General features: G+C 41.6%; 2 long non-coding RNA genes across 2 annotated transcripts; both read right to left on the bottom strand.

Moving 5' to 3' along the window:
- Positions 1 to 2,796: 2,796 nt before the first annotated feature.
- On the bottom strand, positions 2,797 to 5,845 carry LOC116376145 (uncharacterized). Its single transcript, XR_004211532.1, has 4 exons — positions 5,754 to 5,845; positions 5,477 to 5,668; positions 3,180 to 4,323; positions 2,797 to 2,973 (listed from the first exon to the last, which is right to left on the bottom strand). It is a non-coding gene; the product is annotated as an uncharacterized LOC116376145 (long non-coding RNA).
- A 1,257-nt stretch (positions 5,846 to 7,102) lies between these two features.
- On the bottom strand, positions 7,103 to 8,582 carry LOC116376144 (uncharacterized). Its single transcript, XR_004211531.1, has 3 exons — positions 8,281 to 8,582; positions 7,392 to 7,501; positions 7,103 to 7,241 (listed from the first exon to the last, which is right to left on the bottom strand). It is a non-coding gene; the product is annotated as an uncharacterized LOC116376144 (long non-coding RNA).
- Between the last annotated feature and the right edge of the window lie 236 nt (positions 8,583 to 8,818).

Here is an 8,818-nt window from a genome sequence, read left to right as displayed (position 1 = left end):
TAAGGTATCAGTGACCATCTGATGCATATCTGTATTCCCAGTCATGTGAAATCCATATTTTAGGGCCTAATGAACTAATTTCAATTGACAGATTTCCTTATATGAACTTTAACTCAGTAAAATCTTTAAAATTGTTACATGTTGCACTTATATTTTGTTCAGTGTAGAATAAAACACATTTGATCAATTACATGTGGAAATAATATTGAGTGAACATTAGCAAGCCAGCCGCAGATGCAACAGAAAGTCAATTGGTTTCTCCCGGTTTTAGCTTGCCACCTATCTGGCCTGTATTTTTGGCATATCTTGAGGTCATGCCACAGCATCTCAATTGGGTTGAGGTCAGGAATCTGACTGGGCCACTCCAGAAGGCATATTTTCTTCTGTTGAAGCCATTCTGTTGTTGATTTACTTCTGTGTTTTGGGTCGTTGTCCTGTTGCATCACCCAACTTCTGTTGAGCTTCAATTGGCGGACAGATAACCTAACATTCTCCTGCAAAATGTCTTGATGAACTTGGGAATTCATTTTTCCGTCGATGATAGCAAGCTGTGCAGGCCCTGAGGCAGCTGAGCTGCCCCAAACCATTATGCTCCCTCCACCATACTTTACAGTTTGATGTTGGTGTGCTGTGCTGTGCCTTTTTTTCCCTCCACACATAGTCTTGTGTGTGCCATCCAAACAACTCAATTGTAGTTTCATCTTGTGGTGGTTAATTTCTTTACTATCAAATGAGGAGAGACAAACTTATCACACAAGTCAGAGTTATACTTAAACCAAATCTTTAATCACTTATTAATAATGGAGCAGGTCAATACAACGCACACATATAAAGTGAATCGATTGAGTGCTCTACGATAATGATGGCTGGTCATGGCTGGTCGACGAGTCACGGTCAAATGATTCGTTGAGAGCCCTGAGACAAAAGTACCAAGGTCTTTTATAGCCAAGATACACCCCTTTCAACCTACATGACAAACAACAGATATATACTGTAGAATGGGTCACACGGTTAAGATTGGTATGAAAGATACCTATAATACATAGCAGGCAGTATCTGCTGTGTCAACAGTTTTCATTGTATAGAGAACAGTGTCTGGCCCTCCGACTGCAACCTGGAACCATCTCTCCCTGGAACGGTATAGAACAGAAACATTAACTCATGCTCTGGAATGCTCTTTAGGTTTTGTCACCCAAAAGACATCATAAATCTCCTCTGTCAGTGCTATCTCCCAGAGGCCCATCCTCAGTAGAACACACACACACAATAGTTCATTAAGAATAGTCTATTCTGTTGCATAAAACAACCATTTGATGCAATAAAAGTATTATAAGTCTTGCAATTTTGCTCTCACAATCTGTCCACAGAATATTTTGCCAGTAGCGCTGTGGAACATCCAGGTGCACTTTTTAAAATTTCAGACGTGTAGATTTTTTTGGGGGTCAGCAATGGCTTCTTCCATGGTGTCTCCCATGAACACCATTCTTGTTTAGTGTTTGTAGACTCGCTAACATCTCTGTTAACATGTACCAGAGATATCTTTATATCTTTAGCTGACACACTAGGATTCTTCTAAACCTCATTGAGCATTCTGTGTTGTGCTCTTGCAGTCATCTTTGCAGGACAGCCACTCCTAGGGAGAGTTTTCCATTAATAGACAATTTGTCTTACCTTTGACTGATGAACACCAAGGCTTCTAGAGATACTATTGGAACCTATTCCAGCTTTATGCAAGGCAACAATTCTTAATCTTAGGTCGCTTTTGTTCGAGGCACGGTTCGCATCAGGCAATGGCTCTTGTGAATAACAAACTCAAATTTGAGTGTTTTTTATAGGGCAAAGCAGCTCTAACCAACATCTCCAATGTCATCTCATTGATTGGACTCCAGGTTAGTTGACTCCTGACTCCAATTCGTTTTTGGAGAAGTCATTAGCCTAGGGGTTCAGATCCTTTTTCCAACCTACACTGTGAATGTTTTCATTATAGACAAAAAACATTAAATAATTTGTGTGTTAGTTTAAGCACACTATGTCTATGAAGATCAGATCAAATTTGATGATACATTTATGCAGAAATCCAGATACTTTTTCTTGCCACTGTATATTACCTTCAATAGTGTTATCCTGTGATCAAGACGTCAATGGTGTCGTAAAATTCTTAGCTAACGGGTTAGCAAGTTTGACATTTCAGTGGAAATACTATTATCAGCTTTTTGATAAGCAGTTTAGCAAAAAAATACTTCCCGTATTATCGGTATATGGTCACAAGATATTGGCCACCTTCCTATTTTGTTCAATTACAAGATATATCCATTTCATTTGTTAAAAAAAGAGACACAAACCTTGTATCCGAAGTGTTTACTAGATAGTTGACTAGCCTTCCAGTTGATTTTTTTGAACTTGCCAGTCAAATTTCCATAGCCTAGTGCGCTCTTCTGTGGACTCTTAATTGATCTTCACTGACATGTTTTTCAATGTTGTAACCAAATAATGTCTCATCATTTGTTTTACAGATTAATCTTATGTTTTGAGAAAGCAGATAAGTTTATATTAATACTAAAATATAAATGAGTATGAATAATTTACATCAAATAACATTTTAATTTCAGTGATGTGCTTTGACAGAAACAATGAAAACACTGTGTTGGAGTTTGTGTTGCAGAGTTGCACTTAGAAAGTAAAGGAAGAAACACACAAGAAGGGTTGAATAAATATGTTTATTATAATTTAGACTTTTTTTTACAAATAATTGCATATGAAAAAGCAAATAAGCAATTAGATTTCAACCTCTATATTATCACAGAAATCACAATAAAAAAATCAAGCTCCATTGATTAACATGGTTTGCAATACAGCAACAATAGTAATTGATACAACAGAGAGAGAGAAACAAACAGATTGTGAAGTAACTGAGGGTGGTGCAATGGGTGGCGTGACAGGTGGCCGGTAGAGCTTTTCTCTTCCTTTTCTGTGCTGCAGTTGAGAGAAAAGGTAGTGTTAGGGCATGTTTTCAACTTTTTGACATCAATACCTCTGGAGGAAGCTGCAGAAGTTTTAAGGAGGTGGACAGACATGCCTTGTGGGCTGGTGTCTTAGACTGTAGATATGTAAAGATATTTTATTTTAAACAACACATAACAAACAGTATGTATTTTTTAAATAATTTAACATGTATTTACCTGTAGAGGTGTCTGTATTCGAATTGCCGTGGTCAGGAATACCAGATGAGGCTGGTGTGGTTCAGTGACCAGGGGAGATGGAGGAGGCAGTTGGTCCAGAGGAGGCCGTTTCGGGGTTGACAGACAGGGGGGGCTGGTTTGCATTGTGGTGGTGGACAAAACCCGACGCCGATGGCTTGGAGAAGCTGGTGTTGGTGGGATTGAGCAACCGACAATCGTGTGGCTGGGAGAGAGCATAAACATGGCCTGCTCCTACAGGTGTTGCACACTGGGAGGCATGGGCAGTGGTGATGCAGCTGTCAGGTATGGTTCCAGTGGGGGGGGGGGTCCAGCATAGGCGATGGCGTCGATGGTCTCATCCATGGTAGCCCTCTCGTGCCCTCTGTTCTGAGGGCTGCCCAACAGTATTCTCCTCTGCCCTCTCACCCCTCTCCTGCCACTGGGGCATGTATTCCTCCCTGGTGGGGTATGTGGCGACCACAGGGAGTCTTCTGTATCGGTCTGGCTGACACTTCAGCAAGGTAAGGACCCTTCCACCACATACAGCATGTCTTAGTAGGGCTGGTACAGGTAGAAGAATACTCTAGCAAATTCTGATTTGTTTACCATATAGGAGTGGTGAAAATGGCTGAGGTCTTCAACTACCTTGGAGAACTCAGCCTTACAGCGCCACAATATGCCACAATATGCCACTGGACATGGGTGCAGTGTGGTGGAAGATAAAGTAGTATAACCCCTTCCCTTTGAGCCACAGGGAGCACCTCCGGGTCCATGCGGCTCTTGTGCCCATCGAAGGGGAGAAGGAGACATCCTCCTCAGCTGAGTGGATGCAGGCCAGCATTAATGTGCTCCTTGGTTCCCGGAGCCTGCTGGTACATGTGTTTTGCACCCCGGAGAGCCAGGACATTGCCTGCTCTGGTCGCTATAAAACTCAGACTCATCGCAGTTAAAGATTTGTCTGGGTTTCTCCGTCAACCCACTCTCCTCCAAGAAGGTGATGTCCATCATCGGACGGGTGGCCCACTCAGCTATCCCCCTGTCCAGGGTGTCTGGCATCCTCATGCTCAGGTTCTTGTGCTTCCTCCTGAACATTTCCTACCACCTCTTCCCCAGTAGTGAGATTTTTTCTCCTCGGTGCCAAAACCTAGAATGGAAAATAAATTGTCCATCCAGGATGAAAATGTTTGTTTTGGCATCACCATACACATCACACATTGAGAACAGTCAGTCCAGCATTCTACATACAGTTGAAGTCAGACGTTTACATACACTTAAGTTGTCAACCACTCCATATATTTCTGATTAACAAACTGGTTTTGGCAAGTCGGTTGGGATATCTACTTTGTGCATGACACAAGTAATTTTTGCAACTATTGTTTACAGACAGATTAATTCACTGTATCACAATTCCAGTGGGTCAGAAATTTACATACACCAAGTTGACTGTGCCTTTAAAAAGGTTGGAAAAATCCTGAAAATTGTGTCATAGCCTAATTGACAATTTGAGTCAGTTGGAGGTGTACCTGTGGATGTAACTGTCTGGCCATAATGACCATTGATAAGTTTGGAGGAAAAAGGGGGAGGCTTGCAAGCCAAAAGAACACCATCCCAACCGTGAAGCGCTGGGGTGGCAGCATCATGTTGTGGGGGTGCTTTGCTGCAGGAGGGACTGGTGCACTTCACAAAATAGATGGCATCATGAGGCACATTCTGTGAATATATTGAAGAAACAGCTCAAGACATCAGTTAAAGCTTGGTCGCAAAAGGGTCTTCCAAATGGACAATGACCCCAAGCATACTTCCAAAGCTGTGGAAAAATGGCTTAAGGACAACAAAGTCAAGGTATTGGTGTGGCCATCACAAAGCCCCGACCTCAATCCCATAGAACATTTGTGGGCAGAACAGAAAAAGCGTTTGCGAGCAAGGAGGCCTTCAAACCTGACTCAGGTACACCAGCTCTGTCAGGAGGAATGAGGCAAAATTCACCCAACTTATTGTGGGAAGCTTGTGGAAGGCTACCTGAAACGTTTGACCCAAGTTAAACATTTTAAAGGTAATGCTACCAAATGTAAACTTCTCACCCACTGGGAATGTGATGAAATAAAAGCTGAAATAAATCATTCTCTCTACTATTATTCTGACATTTCACATTCTTAAAATAAAGTGGTGATCCTAACTGACCTAAGACAGGGAATTTTTACTACGATTAAAAGTCAGGAATTGTGAAAACTGAGTTTAAATGTATTTGGCAAAGGTGTACGTAAACCTCCAACTTCAACTGTACATAAACACATTACCTGCTCATTTTGTTGGATGTGTCATTAGCCGTTGTCTGGTGAAAGGAAACCCCATGGCTAGCGCAGTAGATATAGTACTGCACCAGAGAATTTTCATCCTGGTGCAAGCAATGTGGGTGGTCCACTGCGACAACCATGGGTTATCTGGCTGCTCAGAGTGTCCGTCAGGGTTTTCCGAGGTACACTATACACCTTGGGAGATAAGAAAAGTAAACTGTCATTAGCAGATGAAATTCACTTACATGTGGTAATCTTCTAAAAACAAAAGTTGACAAACCTTGGCAGCCTGGTGGATAGTCATCCCATCCCCAAAGTCCTTCACGGCATGGAAGATGTCCACCTCACTCCATTGCTTCCTTTTGACTTTATCTATGCAGTGGTAGGAAATACAGTATATGTAGCTAAATAACTTGAGCATACTATACACATTTTAGAACGATAACTCCATCTGAATATGTATAAAAATTTACAATTCATAGCTTCAATGGCATTGCAAGGTGACACTGAAAGGCTTCACAAATTGACAGTGTACCCATGTTTTTTGTTTGTTACCTGTAATGAAAATTTGTGTCCCAATTAGTTTAATTTGACTAAATACTGCCTCTATGTAGCTGTTGTATCACGAAACATAGCCTACACTGACTGATGTGTCAAAAAGTTTGTTTCAAAGTTCAAAATAGATTTTTGCAGATTGGGCAAAATGCTCCCGTCAGACGACTCCAAATTTGATACGTTAAAGTTTTAAAACATTCAGCTGTTTTCGTGGTGTCTATTGTCTAACACTTACAATTTATTTTCCTTTTGGTTACAACATTAGCAAATCCACTATATTTCAGAGGTTAAAAGCTGGATGGTGTAGTCTGTCGTGCAGTCGAATTAAATAATATACAGAGTGTCCCAGGAAATGTGCATAAATAACCTAACCTAACCTATAAATTGTAATGAAAATTAATGGTCAGCTAGGTAGAATGGTGTATTTAGTCGCAAAACGTACTATTATATTCCAGTCCATTAATTTTGAGCTGGAGGTGATTTAGGTCCTCCAACCGCTAGTGTCCAAAGTTGGGGGAAAATTCACTAGCTAGAAAGAAATATCCACAAATTAATTCAGACACGGAGGAAGAGGATAGCTAGCTACAGCGAGCTGATGTTAGCAGCTGCCTCTAACCAGAAAGCGGCAACTGTGACAACATTGACCGTAAGAATAAAAAAAAAAGTACTTTCTAATTTGAGCGAAATCAACGCTGCCAAAGAAAGCATGCTCTGGGTCTACTCCAAAAATGCAACTAGATCGGCAATCGGATCCATGCCCAAGCGTCACATTTCAGGTTAGCCCGCACTCGGCAGGCAGTATAGAAAACTCCCCCAGGAGCAACAGAATGGCCGAATTAAAAGAACGTGCAGCCGCCACCAACACCTTAAAAACGTGTTCTGTCAGTGGATGCTGGTGACATAAAAAATTGAGGAGGATCATCAAAAACGAATTATTTTAACCTAAAGCATTTAATAAAAGACATTTACAGTGGGGAATGGGAATTTAACATTTATTTTGTTTAACTAGGCACGTAAATTTTGAACAAATTCTTATTTACACCGGCCAAACCCAGATGACGCTGGGCCAAATGTGCGCCGCCCTATGGTACTCCCAATCACTGCCGGTTGTGATTCAGCCTGGAATCGAACATGCAGGCCAGGCTCATCATGGATGGATGGATGGTGTTAGAGAAGAGCATAACTCTTTCACTGAGGGCAGGACAGGATTTGACTGGGAAGACAAAACACAATACACTACACAGTTAGACAATAGAGCTAAGAATGAGTTAGTCTAAGCAAGGATGATTGATGTGTAATATGTGATTGTGTGTGTGAATGACTCTACATACAGTAATGAGAGAAAATGTATAGGGGTACTCACAGTGCTTGGAGAGAAAACATTCAATGTGCCAGTAGACGAGCGAGCCGAGACGTGGCTTCAGTTCATGTCAGGAGAGAGTTGACAATGGTGGAGTGGAGGGGTCATCACCTCTGAAATCAAAGAACAGGACGGACTTAGATGTAAATACAAATAGCAGTTACATTCCAGTACAGCTGTGTCATTGTAGGTTTGGGCAACTCATTAAAGTCAAACACACATTTTTTCCCCCTAGGGCCCAGAGTGTTTCCTTATCTGTTAACCTGGTTTGGTTAAAACTCTGGAACCTTTAAGGTATGACAGTGATTAGTAGTAAAAAGGTTTTATATGGGCTATGGAAGGAGTTTTTCCTAATCAGGTCACACGGTTTTAAAAAACTCTTCAAAAAAACTCCTGGACCTGGGGGGGTGAAAACCCTGTCAAACTGCAGTACTTCCTCTACGCAGACACAACTATTGATAGACAATAGAACTTACAGGGCTGAGCTTGCTTTATGCATGTTTGCACCATGCAGGCCTATGCAACTGTAGGACTAAAAACATTAACTCACATCTCTGATCTCTGATTGATTAATTCCAGTTAATACTTTTGGATTGAACATGTTTAGGCAGCCTAGCCAGCCCAAGTTTGAATATAAACCAAATTTGATCTCATTCACAGTTGACTAGAAAAGTCGTCTAGTTTTCATCATGTCCGATGTCTACTGTTTAGGTGTAGCCTAGGCTGCTGCAACGTTAATGTCGTTTTTACTTGTCTGTCCAGAGTGATTATGTGTTGTCACCTTTGCTGCATCAGGAATATAGGATGGAAGCTATCAAATAATTCGGAACTGACTGACAGCCCAGAAAAGTTCCATATGTTCAGCAAGTAAAGCATCATAATGTGAAATTACCTCTGCAAGCTCCTTGTAGCTGCCCTTATGTGAAGAGCTTCCCCTCTCATCGTCGTGTCCTTTAAAAGCCCATTCTTGCATGCAGTGGTGTCAATAAACCGCTTCAGAACTTCCCTGTTTCTTCTTACTTTCTCATTGTGCTTCGCAGTTGAATGCGCAGACCTTCGTCCATTACATGATCAAAATGGCTTTTTCCCAGAAGCTTGAATCTTATGTGAGCATTTATATGCTCCCTGCTTTTGTTATGCCGTTTATGTCACACCCTGATCTGTTTCACCTGTCTTGTGCTTGTCTTCACCCCCCTCCAGATGTCGCCCATTTTCCCCATTATCCCCTGTGCATTTATACCTGTGTTTTCTGTTTGTCTGTTGCCAGTTTGTCTTGTCAGGCCTACCAGCGGTATTACCATACTCCTGTTTTCTGCTCTAGTCCATGTTTTCTAGTTTTCCCAGTTTTGATCATTCTGCCTGCTCTGAGCCTGCCTGCCATTCTGTACCTTGTGACACTGTCCTGGTTTACTGACCTCTGCCTGCCCTGA

This window comes from Oncorhynchus kisutch, linkage group LG11, assembly GCF_002021735.2.
Source record: "Oncorhynchus kisutch isolate 150728-3 linkage group LG11, Okis_V2, whole genome shotgun sequence".
NCBI lineage: Eukaryota > Metazoa > Chordata > Actinopteri > Salmoniformes > Salmonidae > Oncorhynchus > Oncorhynchus kisutch.
Note: the sequence above shows the minus strand (reverse complement) of the source record. Positions and strands in the feature narration are given on the sequence as shown.